This window comes from Gorilla gorilla, chromosome 22, assembly GCF_029281585.2.
Source record: "Gorilla gorilla gorilla isolate KB3781 chromosome 22, NHGRI_mGorGor1-v2.1_pri, whole genome shotgun sequence".
In the NCBI taxonomy this organism is placed as follows: domain Eukaryota; kingdom Metazoa; phylum Chordata; class Mammalia; order Primates; family Hominidae; genus Gorilla; species Gorilla gorilla.
Window position 1 is genome coordinate 56,261,257 of NC_073246.2, and position 18,300 is coordinate 56,279,556.

The window sequence follows — 18,300 nt, forward strand, 5'->3', positions numbered from 1 at the left end:
GCTTTGTAGATATTTCCATGTATATGCAGATAGCTGTGTAGATATTTCCATGTTTATTCAGATAGCGGTGCTGATACTTCCATGTTTATACAGGTAGCGGTGTATATATTTCCATGTTTATACAGATAGCGGTGTAGATATTTCCATGTTCATACAGGTAGCGGTATAGATATTTCCATGTTTATACAGATAGCGGTGTAGATATATCCTTCTTCATACAGTTGGCGGTGTAGATATTTATATGTTCATTCAGATGGCGGTGCGGATATTTCCATGTTCATACAGATGGCGGTGTAGATATTTCCATGTTTATAGAGATGCCGGTGTAGTTATTTCCATGTGTAAAGAGATAGCTGTGTAGATATTTCCATGTATATGCAGATATCTGTGTAGATATTTCCATTTTCATGCAGATAGCGGTGTAGATATTTCCATGTTCAAACAGATAGCGGTGTAGATATTTCCATGTTTATACACATACCGGTGTAGATATTTCCATGTTTATACAGTTAGCGGTGTAGATATTTCCGTCTTTATGCAGATAGCGGTGTAGATATTTCCATGCTCATACAGATAGCGGTGTATGTATTTCCTTGTTCATACAGATAGCGGTGTAGATATTTCCATTTTCATGCAGATAGCGGTGTATATATTTCCCTGTTCAAACAGTTAGCGGTTTAGATATTTCCATGTTCATACAGATAGCGGTGTAGATATTTCCATGTTCATACAGATGGCTGTGTAGATATATCCAAGTTCATACAGATAGCGGTGAAGATATTTCCATGTTCATAAAGATGGCGGTGTAGATATTTCCATGTTCATACCGATAGCGGTGCTGATATTTCCATGTTTATACAGGTCGCGGTGTAGATATTTCCATGTTCATCCAGATAGCGGTGTGGTTATTTCCATGTTTATACACATAGCGGTGTAGATATTTCCATGTTTATACAGATAGCGGTGTAGATATTTCCGTGTTTATACAGATAGCGGTGTAGATATTTCCATGTTCATACAGATAGCGGTGTATGTATTTCCATGTTCATACAGATAGCGGTGTAGATATTTCCATTTTCATGCAGATAGCGGTGTATATATTTCCGTGTTCAAACAGTTAGCGGTTTAGATATTTCCATGTTCATAAAGATAGCGGTGTAGATATTTCCATGTTTATACAGATAGCGGTGAAGTTGTATGCATGTTTACACAGATAGCGGTGTAGATATTTCCATGTTCATCCAGATGGCTGTGTAGATATATCCATGTTCATACAGATGGCGGTGAAGATATTTCCATGTTCATACAGATAGTGGTGTAGATATTTCCATGTTCATACAGAAAGCGGTGTAGCTATTTCCATGTTCATACAGATAACGGTGTAGATATTTCCATGTTCATAGAGATAGCGGTGTAGATATTTACATGTTCATACAGATAGCGGTGCTGATATTTCCATGTTTATACAGGTAGCGGTGTAGATATTTCCATGTTCATCCAGATGGCTGTGTAGATATATCCATGTTCATACAGATGGCGGTGAAGATATTTCCATGTTCATACAGATAGCGGTGTAGATATTTCCATGTTCATACAGATAGCCGTGTAGATATTGCCATGTTCATACCGATAGCGGTGTACATATTTCCGTGTTTATACAGATAGCGGTGTAGATATTTCCATGTTTATACAGATAGCGGTGTAGATATTTCCATGTTTATACAGATAGCGGTGTAGATATCTCCTTCTTCATTCAAATGGCGGTGTAGATATTTATATGTTCATACAGATGGCGGTGCAGATATTTCCATGTTCATTCAGATGGTGGTGTAGATATTTCCATGTTTATAGAGATAGCGGTGTAGTTATTTCCATGTGTAAAGAGATAGCTGTGTAGATATTTCCATGTATATGCAGATACCTGGCTAGATATTTCCATTTTCATGCAGATAGCGGTGTAGATACTTCCATGTTCAAACAGGTAGCGGTGTAGATATTTCCATGTTCGTACAGATAGCGGTGTAGATATTTCCATGTTTATACAGATAGTGGTGAAGATGTATGCATGTTTACACAGATAGCGGTGTAGGTGTTTCCATGTTCATACAGATAGCGGTGTAGATATTTCCATGTTTATCCAGATGGCTGTGTAGATATATCCATGTTCATACAGATGGCGGTGAAGATATTTCCATGTTCATACAGATAGCGGTGAAGATATTTCCATGTTCATACAGATAGCGGTGTAGATATTTCCATGTTCATACAGATGGCTGTGTAGATATATCCATGTTCCTACAGATGGCGGTGAAGATATTTCCATGTTCATACAGATGGCGGTGTAGATATTTCCATGTTCATACAGATAGCGGTGCTGATATTTCCATGTTTATACATGTAGCGGTGTAGATATTTCCATGTTTTTACAGATAGCGGTGTAGATATTTCCATGTTTATACACATAGCGGTGTAGATATTTCCGTGTTTGTACAGATAGCGGTGTAGATATTTCCATGTTTATGCAGATAGTGGTGTAGATATCTCCAACTTAATACAGATGGCGGTGTAGATATTTATACGTTCATACACATGGCGGTGCAGGTATTTCCATGTTCATACAGATGGCGGTGTAGATATTTCCATGTTCATACAGATAGCGGTGTATTTTTTTCCATGTGTAAAGAGATAGCTGTGTAGATATTTCCATGTATAAGCAGATAGCTGTGTAGATATTTCCATTTTCATGCAGATAGCGGTGTATATATCTCCCTGTTCAAACAGTTAGCGGTGTAGATATTTCTAAGTTCATAAAGATAGCGGTGTAGATATTTCCATGTTTTTACAGATAGCGGTGAAGATGTATGTATGTTTACACAGATAGCGGTGTAGATATTTCCATGTTCATCCAGATGACTGTGTAGATATATCCATGTTCATGCAGATAGCGGTGTAGATATTTCCATGTTCATACAGATAGTGGTGAAGATATTTCCATGTTCATCCAGATGGCTGTGTAGATATATCCATGTTCATACAGATGGCGGTGAAGGTATTTCCATGTTCAAACAGATAGCGGTGTAGATATTTCCATGATCATACAGATAGCGGTGTAGATATTTCCATGTTCATACAGATAGCGGTGTAAGTATTTCCATGTTCATACAGATAGCGGTGTAGATATTTCCATTTTTAAGCAGATAGCGGTGTATATATTTCCCTGTTCAAACAGTTAGCGGTGTAGATATTTCCATGTTCATAAAGATAGCGGTGTAGATATTTCCATGTTTATACAGATAGCGGTGAAGTTGTATGCATGTTTACACAGATAGCGGTGTAGGTATTTCCACGTTCATCCAGATGGCTGTGTAGATATATCCATGTTCATACAGATGGCGGTGAAGTTATTTCCATGTTCATACAGATAGCGGTATAGATATTTCCATGTTCATACAGATAGTGGTGTAGATATTTCCATGTTCATACAGATAGCGGTGTAGATATTTCCATGTTCATACAGATAGCGGTGTATGTATTTCCATGTTCATACAGATAGCGGTGTAGATATTTCCATGTTTATCCAGATAGCTGTGTAGATATTCCCATGTTCATACAGATAGCGGTGTAGATATTTCCATGTTCATACAGATAGCGGTGTAGATATTTCCATATTCATCCAGATGGCTGTGTAGATATATCCATGTTCATACAGATGGCGGTGAAGACATTTCCATGTTCATACAGATAGCGGTGTAGATATTTCCATGTTCATACAGATAGCCGTGTAGATATCGCCATGTTCATACCGATAGCAGTGCTGATACGTCCATGTTTATACAGGTAGCGGTGAACATATTTCCGTGTTTATACAGATAGCGGTGTAGATATTTCCATGTTAATACAGATAGCGGTGTAGATATTTCCGTGTTTATACAGATAGCGGTGTAGATATTTCCATGTTCATACAGATAGCGGTGTATGTATTTCCATGTTCATACAGATAGCGGTGTAGATATTTCCATTTTCATGCAGATAGCGGTGTATATATTTCCGTGTTCAAACAGTTAGCGGTTTAGATATTTCCATGTTCATAAAGATAGCGGTGTAGATATTTACATGTTTATACAGATAGCGGTGAAGATGTATGCATGTTTACACAGATAGCGGTGTAGATATTTCCATGTTCATCCAGATGGCTGTGTAGATATATCCATGTTCATACAGATGGCGGTGAAGATATTTCCATGTTCATACAGATAGTGGTGTAGATATTTCCATGTTCATACAGATAGCGGTGTAGCTATTTCCATGTTCATACAGATAACGGTGTAGATATTTCCATGTTCATAGAGATAGCGGTGTAGATATTTACATGTTCATACAGATAGCGGTGCTGATATTTCCATGTTTATACAGGTAGCGGTGTAGATATTTCCATGTTCATCCAGATGGCTGTGTAGATATATCCATGTTCATACAGATGGCGGTGAAGATATTTCCATGTTCATACAGATAGCGGTGTAGATATTTCCATGTTCATACAGATAGCCGTGTAGATATTGCCATGTTAATACCGATAGCGGTGTACATATTTCCGTGTTTATACAGATAGCGGTGTAGATATTTCCATGTTTATACAGATAGCTGTGTAGATATTTCCATGTTTATACAGATAGCGGTGTAGATATCTCCTTCTTCATTCAGATGGCGGTGTAGATATTTATATGTTCATACAGATGGCGGTGCAGATATTTCCATGTTCATTCAGATGGTGGTGTAGATATTTCCATGTTTATAGAGATAGCGGTGTAGTTATTTCCATGTGTAAAGAGATAGCTGTGTAGATATTTCCATGTATATGCAGATACCTGGCTAGATATTTCCATTTTCATGCAGATAGCGGTGTAGATACTTCCATGTTCAAACAGGTAGCGGTGTAGATATTTCCATGTTCGTACAGATAGCGGTGTAGATATTTCCATGTTTATACAGATAGTGGTGAAGATGTATGCATGTTTACACAGATAGCGGTGTAGGTGTTTCCATGTTCATACAGATAGCGGTGTAGATATTTCCATGTTTATCCAGATGGCTGTGTAGGTATATCCGTGTTCATACAGATGGCGGTGAAGATATTTCCATGTTCATACAGATAGCGGTGAAGATATTTCCATGTTCATACAGATAGCGGTGTAGATATTTCCATGTTCATACAGATGGCTGTGTAGATATATCCATGTTCCTACAGATGGCGGTGAAGATATTTCCATGTTCATACAGATGGCGGTGTAGATATTTCCATGTTCATACAGATAGCGGTGCTGATATTTCCATGTTTATACATGTAGCGGTGTAGATATTTCCATGTTTTTACAGATAGCGGTGTAGATATTTCCATGTTTATACACATAGCGGTGTAGATATTTCCGTGTTTGTACAGATAGCGGTGTAGATATTTCCATGTTTATGCAGATAGTGGTGTAGATATCTCCAACTTAATACAGATGGCGGTGTAGATATTTATATGTTCATACACATGGCGGTGCAGGTATATCCATGTTCATACAGATGGCGGTGTAGATATTTCCATGTTCATACAGATAGCGGTGTATTTTTTTCCATGTGTAAAGAGATAGCTGTGTAGATATTTCCATGTATAAGCAGATAGCTGTGTAGATATTTCCATTTTCATGCAGATAGCGGTGTATATATTTCCCTGTTCAAACAGTTAGCGGTGTAGATATTTCTATGTTCATAAAGATAGCGGTGTAGATATTTCCATGTTTATACAGGTAGCTGTGTAGATATTTCCATGTTTATACAGATAGCGGTGAAGATGTATGCATGTTTACACAGATAGCGGTGTAGATATTTTCATGTTCATCCAGATGGCTGTGTAGATATTTCCATGTTCATACAGATAGCGGTGTAGATATTTCCATGTTCATCCAGATGGCTGTGTAGATATATCCATGTTCATACAGATGGCGGTGAAGATATTTCCATGTTCATACAGATAGTGGTGTAGATATTTCCATGTTCATACAGATAGCGGTGTAGCTATTTCCATGTTCATACAGATAACGGTGTAGATATTTCCATGTTCATAGAGATAGCGGTGTAGATATTTACATGTTCATACAGATAGCGGTGCTGATATTTCCATGTTTATACAGGTAGCGGTGTAGATATTTCCATGTTCATCCAGATGGCTGTGTAGATATATCCATGTTCATACAGATGGCGGTGAAGATATTTCCATGTTCATACAGATAGCGGTGTAGATATTTCCATGTTCATACAGATAGCCGTGTAGATATTGCCATGTTAATACCGATAGCGGTGTACATATTTCCGTGTTTATACAGATAGCGGTGTAGATATTTCCATGTTTATACAGATAGCTGTGTAGATATTTCCATGTTTATACAGATAGCGGTGTAGATATCTCCTTCTTCATTCAGATGGCGGTGTAGATATTTATATGTTCATACAGATGGCGGTGCAGATATTTCCATGTTCATTCAGATGGTGGTGTAGATATTTCCATGTTTATAGAGATAGCGGTGTAGTTATTTCCATGTGTAAAGAGATAGCTGTGTAGATATTTCCATGTATATGCAGATACCTGGCTAGATATTTCCATTTTCATGCAGATAGCGGTGTAGATACTTCCATGTTCAAACAGGTAGCGGTGTAGATATTTCCATGTTCGTACAGATAGCGGTGTAGATATTTCCATGTTTATACAGATAGTGGTGAAGATGTATGCATGTTTACACAGATAGCGGTGTAGGTGTCTCCATGTTCATACAGATAGCGGTGTAGATATTTCCATGTTTATCCAGATGGCTGTGTAGGTATATCCGTGTTCATACAGATGGCGGTGAAGATATTTCCATGTTCATACAGATAGCGGTGAAGATATTTCCATGTTCATACAGATAGCGGTGTAGATATTTCCATGTTCATACAGATGGCTGTGTAGATATATCCATGTTCCTACAGATGGCGGTGAAGATATTTCCATGTTCATACAGATGGCGGTGTAGATATTTCCATGTTCATACAGATAGCGGTGCTGATATTTCCATGTTTATACATGTAGCGGTGTAGATATTTCCATGTTTTTACAGATAGCGGTGTAGATATTTCCATGTTTATACACATAGCGGTGTAGATATTTCCGTGTTTGTACAGATAGCGGTGTAGATATTTCCATGTTTATGCAGATAGTGGTGTAGATATCTCCAACTTAATACAGATGGCGGTGTAGATATTTATATGTTCATACACATGGCGGTGCAGGTATATCCATGTTCATACAGATGGCGGTGTAGATATTTCCATGTTCATACAGATAGCGGTGTATTTTTTTCCATGTGTAAAGAGATAGCTGTGTAGATATTTCCATGTATAAGCAGATAGCTGTGTAGATATTTCCATTTTCATGCAGATAGCGGTGTATATATTTCCCTGTTCAAACAGTTAGCGGTGTAGATATTTCTATGTTCATAAAGATAGCGGTGTAGATATTTCCATGTTTATACAGGTAGCTGTGTAGATATTTCCATGTTTATACAGATAGCGTTGAAGATGTATGCATGTTTACACAGATAGCGGTGTAGATATTTTCATGTTCATCCAGATGGCTGTGTAGATATTTCCATGTTCATACAGATAGCGGTGTAGATATTTCCATGTTCATCCAGATGGCTGTGTAGATATATCCATGTTCATACAGATGGCGGTGAAGATATTTCCATGTTCATACAGATAGTGGTGTAGATATTTCCATGTTCATACAGATAGCGGTGTAGATATTTCCATGTTCATACAGATAGCGGTGTATGTATTTCCATGTTCATACAGATAGCGGTGTAGTTATTTCCATGTTCATCCAGATAGCTGTGTAGATATTCCCATGTTCATACAGATAGCGGTGTAGATATTTCCATGTTCATACAGATAGCGGTGTAGATATTTCCATATTCATCCAGATGGCTGTGTAGATATATCCATGTTCATACAGATGGCGGTGAAGACATTTCCATGTTCATACAGATAGCGGTGTAGATATTTCCATGTTCATACAGATAGCCGTGTAGATATCGCCATGTTCATACCGATAGCGGTGCTGATACTTCCATGTTTATACAGGTAGCGGTGAACATATTTCCGTGTTTATACAGATAGCGGTGTAGATATTTCCATGTTAATACAGATAGCCGTGTAGATATTTCCATGTTTATACTGATAGCGGTGCAGATATCTTCTTCTTAATACAGATGGCGGTGTAGATATTTCCATGTTCATACAGATGGCGGTGTAGATATTTCCATGTTTATACAGATAGCGGTGAAGATGTATGCATGTTTACACAGATAGCGGTGTAGTTATTTCCATGTTCATCCAGATGGCTGTGTAGATATATCCATGTTCATAAAGATGGCGGTGAAGATATTTCCATGTTCATACAGATAGCGCTGTAGATATTTCCATGTTCATACAGATAGCGGTGTAGATATTTCCAAGTTCATACAGATAGCGGTGTATGTATTTCCATGTTCATTCATATAGCGGTGTAGATATTTCCATGTTCATCCAGGTGGCTGTGTAGATATTTCCATGTTCATGCAGATAGCGGTGTAGATATTTCCATGTTCATACAGATAGCGGTGAAGTTGTATGCATGTTTACACAGATAGCGGTGTAGGTATTTCCACGTTCTTCCAGATGGCTGTGTAGATATATCCATGTTCATACAGATGGCGGTGAAGTTATTTCCATGTTCATACAGATAGCGGTGTAGATATTTCCATGTTCATACAGATAGTGGTGTAGATATTTCCATGTTCATACAGATAGCGGTGTAGATATTTCCATGTTTATACAGGTAGCTGTGTAGATATTTCCATGTTTATACAGATAGCGGTGAAGATGTATGCATGTTTACACAGATAGCGGTGTAGATATTTTCATGTTCATCCAGATGGCTGTGTAGATATTTCCATGTTCATACAGATAGCGGTGTAGATATTTCCATGTTCATCCAGATGGCTGTGTAGATATATCCATGTTCATACAGATGGCGGTGAAGATATTTCCATGTTCATACAGATAGCGGTGTAGATATTTCCATGTTTATACAGGTAGCGGTGTAGATATTTCCATGTTCATACAGATAGCAGTGTAGCTATTTCCATGTTCATACAGATAGCGGTGTAGATATTTCCATGTTCATCCAGATGGCTGTGTAGATATATCCATGTTCATACAGATGGCGGTGAAGATATTTCCATGTTCATACAGATAGCGGTGTAGATATTTCCATGTTCATACAGATAGTGGTGTAGATATTTCCATGTTCAGAAAGATAGCGGTGTAGCTATTTCCATGTTCATACAGATAGCGGTGTAGATATTTCCATGTTCATCCAGATGGCTGTGTAGCTATTTACATGATCATACAGATAGCGGTGCTGATATTTCCATGTTTATACAGGTAGCAGTGTAGATATTTCCTTGTTTATACAGAAAGCGGCGTAGGTATTTCCATGTTTTTACATATAGCGGTGTGGATATTTCCAAGTTTATACAGATAGCGGTGTAGATATCTCCATCTTAATAGAGATGGCAGTGGAGATATTTATATGTTCATACAGATGTCGGTGCAGATATTTCCATGTTCATACAGATGGCGGTGTAGATATTTCCATGTTTATAGAGATAGCAGTGTAGTTATTTCCATGTGTAAAGAGATTGCTTTGTAGATATTTCCATGTATATGCAGATAGCTGTGTAGATATTTCCATGTTTATACAGATAGCGGTGCTGATACTTCCATGTTTATACAGGTAGCGGTGTATATATTTCCATGTTTATACAGATAGCGGTGTAGATATTTCCATGTTCATACAGGTAGCGGTATAGATATTTCCATGTTTATACAGATAGCGGTGTAGATATATCCTTCTTCATACAGTTGGCGGTGTAGATATTTATATGTTCATTCAGATGGCGGTGCGGATATTTCCATGTTCATACAGATGGCGGTGTAGATATTTCCATGTTTATAGAGATACCGGTGTAGTTATTTCCATGTGTAAAGAGATAGCTGTGTAGATATTTCCATGTATATGCAGATATCTGTGTAGATATTTCCATTTTCATGCAGATAGCGGTGTAGATATTTCCATGTTCATACAGATGGCGGTGTAGATATTTCCATGTTCATACAGATGGCGGTGTAGATATTTCCATGTTTATACAGATAGCGGTGAAGATGTATGCATGTTTACACAGATAGCGGTGTAGTTATTTCCATGTTCATCCAGATGGCTGTGTAGATATATCCATGTTCATAAAGATGGCGGTGAAGATATTTTTCATGTTCATACAGATAGCGGTGTAGATATTTCCATGTTCATACAGATAGCGGTGTAGATATTTCCATGTTCATACAGATAGCGGTGTATGTATTTCCATGTTCATACATATAGCGGTGTAGATATTTCCATGTTCATCCAGGTGGCTGTGTAGATATTTCCATGTTCATGCAGATAGCGGTGTAGATATTTCCATGTTCATACAGATAGCGGTGTAGATATTTCCATGTTCATCCAGATGGCTGTGTAGCTATATCCATGTTCATACAGATGGCGGTGAAGATATTTCCATGTTCATACAGATAGCGGTGTAGATATTTCCATGTTCATACAGATAGCCGTGTAGATATTGCCATGTTCATACCGATAGCGGTGTACATATTTCCGTGTTTATACAGATAGCGGTGTAGATATTTCCATGTTGATACAGATAGCGGTGTAGATATTTCCATGTTTATACAGATAGCGGTGTAGATATCTCCTTCTTCATTCAGATGGCGGTGTAGATATTTATATGTTCATACAGATGGCGGTGCAGATATTTCCATGTTCATTCAGATGGTGGTGTAGATATTTCCATGTTTATAGAGATAGCGGTGTAGTTATTTCCATGTGTAAAGAGATAGCTGTGTAGATATTTCCATGTATATGCAGATACCTGGCTAGATATTTCCATTTTCATGAAGATAGCGGTGTAGATACTTCCATGTTCAAACAGGTAGCGGTGTAGATATTTCCATGTTCGTACAGATAGCGGTGTAGATATTTCCATGTTTATACAGATAGTGGTGAAGATGTATGCATGTTTACACAGATAGCGGTGTAGGTGTTTCCATGTTCATACAGATAGCGGTGTAGATATTTCCATGTTTATCCAGATGGCTGTGTAGATATATCCATGTTCATACAGATGGCGGTGAAGATATTTCCATGTTCATACAGATAGCGGTGAAGATATTTCCATGTTCATACAGATAGCGGTGTAGATATTTCCATGTTCATACAGATGGCTGTGTAGATATATCCATGTTCCTACAGATGGCGGTGAAGATATTTCCATGTTCATACAGATGGCGGTGTAGATATTTCCATGTTCATACAGATAGCGGTGCTGATATTTCCATGTTTATACATGTAGCGGTGTAGATATTTCCATGTTTTTACAGATAGCGGTGTAGATATTTCCATGTTTATACACATAGCGGTGTAGATATTTCCGTGTTTGTACAGATAGCGGTGTAGATATTTCCATGTTTATGCAGATAGTGGTGTAGATATCTCCAACTTAATACAGATGGCGGTGTAGATATTTATACGTTCATACACATGGCGGTGCAGGTATTTCCATGTTCATACAGATGGCTGTGTAGATATATCCATGTTCATACAGATGGCGGTGAAGTTATTTCCATGTTCATACAGATAGCGGTGTAGATATTTCCATGTATATCCTGATGGCTGTGTAGATATATCCATGTTCATACAGATAGCGGTGAAGATATTTCCAGGTTCATACAGATAGCGGTGTAGATATTTCCATGTTCATACAGATGGCTGCGTAGATATATCCATGTTCCTACAGATGGCGGTGAAGGTATTTCCATGTACATACAGATGGCGGTGTAGATATTTCCATGTTCATACAGATAGCGGTGCTGATATTTCCATGTTTATACATGTAGCGGTGTAGATATTTCCATGTTCATACAGATAGCGGTGTATGTATTTCCATGTTCATACCGATAGTGGTGTAGCTATTTCCATGTTCGTACAGATAGCGGTGTAGATATTTCCATGTTCATCCAGATGGCTGTGTAGCTATTTACATGTTCATACAGATAGCGGTGCTGATATTTCCATGTTTATACAGGTAGCAGTGTAGATATTTCCTTGTTTATACAGAAAGCGGCATAGATATTTCCATGTTTATACAGATAGCGGTGTAGATATTTCCAAGTTTATACAGATAGCGTTGTAGATATCTCCATCTTAATACAGATGGCGGTGTAGATATTTATATGTTCATACAGATGTCGGTGCAGATATTTCCATGTTCATTCAGATGGCGGTGTAGATATTTCCATGTTTATAGAGATAGCAGTGTAGTTATTTCCATGTGTAAAGAGATAGCTTTGTAGATATTTCCATGTATATGCAGATAGCTGTGTAGATATTTCCATTTTCATGCAGATAGTGGTGAAGATGTATACATGTTTACACAGATAGCGGTGTAGATATTTCCATGTTCATACTGATGGCGGTGTAGATATTTCCATGTTCATACAGATGGCTGTGTAGATATATCTATGTTCTTACAGATGGCGGAGAACATATTTCCATGTTCATACAGATAGCCGTGTAGATATTTCCATTTTCATGCAGATAGCGGTGTATATATTTCCCTGTTCACACAGATAGCGGTGTAGATATTTCCATGTTCATACAGATAGTGGTGTAGATATTTCCATGTTCATACAGATAGCGGTGTAGATATTTCCATGTTCATCCAGATGTCTGTGTAGATATATCCATGTTCATACAGATAGCGGTGTAGATATTTCCATGTTCATACAGATAGTGGTGTAGCTATTTCCATGTTCATACAGATAGCGGTGTAGCTATTTCCATGTTCATACAGATAGCGGTGTAGATTTTTCCATGTTCATAGAGATAGCGGTGTAGATATTTACATGTTCATATAGATAGCGGTGCTGATATTTTCATGTTTATACAGGTAGCGGTGTAGATATTTCCATGTTTATACAGATAGTGGTGTAGATATTTCCATGTTTATACAGACTGCGGTGTAGATATTTCCAAGTTTATAGAGATAGCGGTGTAGATATCTCCATCTTAATACAGATGGCGGTGTAGATATTTATATGTTCATACAGATGGCGGTGCAGATATTTCCATGTTCATACAGATGGCGGTGTAGATATTTCCATGTTCATACAGATAGCGGTGTAGTTATTTCCATGTGTAAAGAGATGGCTGTGTAGATATTCCCATGTATATGCAGATAGCTGTGTAGATATTTCCATTTTCAAGCAGATAGCGGTGTATATACTTCCCTGTTCAAACAGATAGCGGTGTAGATATTTCCATGTTCATACAGATAGTGGTGCTGATATTTCCATGTTTATACATGTAGCGGTGTAGATATTTCCATGTTCATACAGATAGCGGTGTATGTATTTCCATGTTCATACCGATAGTGGTGTAGCTATTTCCATGTTCGTACAGATAGCGGTGTAGATATTTCCATGTTCATCCAGATGGCTGTGTAGCTATTTACATGTTCATACAGATAGCGGTGCTGATATTTCCATGTTTATACAGGTAGCAGTGTAGATATTTCCTTGTTTATACAGAAAGCGGCATAGATATTTCCATGTTTATACAGATAGCGGTGTAGATATTTCCAAGTTTATACAGATAGCGGTGTAGATATCTCCATCTTAATACAGATGGCAGTGTAGATATTTATATGTTCATACAGATGTCGGTGCAGATATTTCCATGTTCATTCAGATGGCGGTGTAGATATTTCCATGTTTATAGAGATAGCAGTGTAGTTATTTCCATGTGTAAAGAGATAGCTTTGTAGATATTTCCATGTATATGCAGATAGCTGTGTAGATATTTCCATTTTCATGCAGATAGCGTTGAAGATGTATACATGTTTACACAGATAGCGGTGTAGATATTTCCATGTTCATACTGATGGCGGTGTAGATATTTCCATGTTCATACAGATGGCTGTGTAGATATATCTATGTTCTTACAGATGGCGGAGAAGATATTTCCATGTTCATACAGATAGCCGTGTAGATATTTCCATGTTCATACAGATAGCGGTGTAGATATTTCCGTGTTCATACAGATAGCGGTGTAGATATTTCCATGTTCATACAGATAGTGGTGTAGATATTTCCATGTTCATCCAGATGGCTGTGTAGATATATCCATGTTCATGCAGATGGCAGTGAAGATACTTCCATTTTCATACAGATAGCGGTGCAGATATTTCCATGTTCATACAGATAGCGGTGTAGATATTTCCATGTTCATACAGATGGCTGTGTAGATATATCCAAGTTCATAAAGATAGCGGTGAAGATATTTCCATGTTCATAAAGATGGCGGTGTAGATATTTCCATGTTCATACCGATAGCGGGGCTGATATTTCCATGTTTATACAGGTAGCGGTGTAGATATTTCCATGTTTATACAGATAGCGGTGTGGATATTTCCATGTTTATACACATAGCGGTGTAGATATTTCCATGTTTATACAGATAGCGGTGTAGATATTTCCGTGTTTATACAGATAGCGATGTAGATATTTCCATGTTCATACAGATAGCGGTGTATGTATTTCCATGTTCATACAGATAGCGGTGTAGATATTTCCAATTTCATGCAGATAGCGGTGTATATATTTCCGTGTTCAAACAGTTAGCGGTTTAGATATTTCCATGTTCATAAAGATAGCGGTGTAGATATTTCCATGTTTATACAGATAGCTTTGAAGATGTATGCATGTTTACACAGATAGCGGTGTAGATATTTCCATGTTCATCCAGATGGCTGTGTAGAAATATTCATGTTCATACAGATGGCGGTGAAGATATTTCCATGTTCATACAGATAGTGGTGTAGATATTTCCATGTTCATACAGATAGCGGTGTACCTATTTCCATGTTCATACAGATAGCGGTGTGGATATTTCCATGTTCATATAGATAGCGGTGTAGATATTTCCATGTTTATACAGGTAGCGGTGTAGATATTTCCATGTTTATACAGATAGAGGTGAAGATGTATGTATGTTTACACAGATAGCGGTGTAGATATTTTCATGTTCATCCAGATGGCTGTGTAGATATTTCCATGTTCATACAGATGGCGGAGAAGATATTTCCATGTTCATACAGATAGCGGTGTAGATATTTCCATGTTCATACAGATAGCGGTGTAGATATTTCCATGTTCATACAGATAGCGGTGTAGGTATTTCCATGTTCATCCAGATGGCTGTGTAGATATATCCATGTTCATACAGATGGCGGTGAAGATATTTCCATGTTCATACAGATAGCGGTGCAGATATTTCCATGTTCATACAGATGGCGGTGTAGATATTTCCATGTTCATACAGATGGCTGTGTAGATATATCCAAGTTCATACAGATAGCGGTGAAGATATTTCCATGTTCATAAAGATGGCGGTGTAGATATTTCCATGTTCATACCGATAGCGGTGCTGATATTTCCATGTTTATACAGGTAGCGGTGTAGATATTTCCATGTTTATACAGATAGCGGTGTGGATATTTCCATGTTTATACACATAGCGGTGTAGATATTTCCATGTTTATACAGACAGCGGTGTAGATATTTCCGTGTTTATACAGATAGCGGTGTAGATATTTCCATGTTCATACAGATAGCGGTGTATGTATTTCCATGTTCATACAGATAGCGGTGTAGATATTTCCATTTTCATGCAGATAGCGGTGTATATATTTCCGTGTTCAAACAGTTAGCGGTTTAGATATTTCCATGTTCATAAAGATAGCGGTGTAGATATTTCCATGTTTATACAGATAGCGGTGTAGATATCTCCTTCTTCATACAGATGGCAGTGTAGATATTTATATGTTCATAGAGATGGCGGTTCAGATATTTCCATGTTCATACAGATGGCGGTGTAGATATTTCCATGTTCATACAGATAGCGGTGTAGTTATTTCCATGTGTAAAGAGATAGCTTTGTAGATATTTCCATATATATGCAGATAGCTGTGTAGATATTTCCATTTCCATGCAGATAGCGGTGAAGATGTATACATGTTTACACAGATAGCGGTGTAGATATTTCCATGTTCATACAGATGGCGGTGAAGATATTTCCATGTTCATACAGATAGCGGTGTAGATATTTCCATGTTTATACAGATAGCGGTGTAGATATTTCCATGTTCATACGGATAGCAGTGTAGCTATTTCCATGTTCACACAGATAGCGGTGTAGATATTTCCATGTTCATACAGATAGCGGTGTAGATATTTCCATGTTCATCCAGATGGCTGTGTAGATTTATCCATGTTCATACAGATGGCGGTGAAGATATTTCCATATTCATACAGATAGCGGTGCAGATATGTCCATGTTCATACAGATAGCGGTGTAGATATTTCCATGTTCATACAGATGGCTGTGTAGATATATCCAAGTTCATACAGATAGCGGTGAAGATATTTCCATGTTCATAAAGATGGCGGTGTAGATATTTCCATGTTCATACCGATAGCGGTGCTGATATTTCCATGTTTATACAGGTAGCGGTGTAGATATTTCCATGTTTATACAGATAGCGGTGTGGATATTTCCGTGTTTATACAGATAGCGGTGTAGATATTTCCATGTTCATACAGATAGCGGTGTACGTATTTCCATGTTCACACAGATAGCGGTGTAGATATTTCCATTTTCATGCAGATAGCGGTGTATATATTTCCGTGTTCAAACAGTTAGCGGTTTAGATAATTCCATGTTCATAAAGATAGCGCTGTAGATATTTCCATGTTTATACAGATAGCGGTGAAGTTGTATGCATGTTTACACAGATAGCGGTGTAGATATTTCCATGTTCATCCAGATGGCTGTGTAGATATATTCATGTTCATACAGATGGCGGTGAAGATATTTCCATGTTCATAGAGATAGTGGTGTAGATATTTCCATGTTCATACAGATAGCGGTGTAGCTATTTCCATGTTCATACAGATAGCGGTGTAGATATTTCCATGTTCATAGAGATAGCGGTGTAGATATTTACATGTTCATACAGATAGCGGTGCTGATATTTCCATGTTTATACAGGTATCGGTGTAGATATTTCCATGTTTATACAGATAGTGGTGTAGATATTTCCATGTTTATACAGATTGCGGTGTAGATATTTCCAAGTTCATACAGATAGCGGTGTGGATATTTCCATGTTCATAGAGATAGCGGTGTAGATATTTCCATGTTCATACAAATAGCGGTTATGATATTTCCATGTTTATACAGGTAGTGGTGTAGATATTTCCATGTTTATACAGATAGCGGTGAAGATGTATGCATGTTTACACATATAGCAGTGTAGATATTTTCATGTTCATCCAGATGGCTGTGTAGATATTTCCATGTTCATACAGATAGCGGTGTAGATATTTCCATGTTCATCCAGATGGCTGTGTAGATATATCCATGTTCATACAGACGGCAGTGAAGATATTTCCATGTTCATACAGATAGCCGTGTAGATATTTCCATGTTCATACAGATAGCGGTGTAGATATTTCCGTGTTCATTCCGATAGCGGTGCTGATATTTCCATGTTTATACAGATAGCGGTGTAGATATTTCCATGTTTATACAGATAGCGGTGTAGATATCTCCTTCTTAATACAGATGGCAGTGTAGATATTTATATGTTCATAGAGATGGCGGTGCAGATATTTCCATGTTCATACAGATGGCGGTGTAGATATTTCCATGTTCATACAGATAGCGGTGTAGTTATTTCCATTTTCAAACAGATAGCTGTATAGATATTTCCATGTATATGCAGATAGCTGTGTAGATATTTCCATTTTCATGCAGATAGCGGTGTATATATTTCCCTGTTCACACAGATCGCTGTGTAGATATTTCCATGTTCATACAAATAGTGGTGTAGATATTTCCATGTTCATACAGATAGCGGTGTAGATATTTCCATGTTCATCCAGATGGCTGTGTAGATATATCCATGTTCATACAGATAGCGGTGTAGCTATTTCCATGTTCATACAGATAGCGGTGTAGATTTTTCCATGTTCATAGAGATAGCGGTGTAGATATTTACATGTTCATAT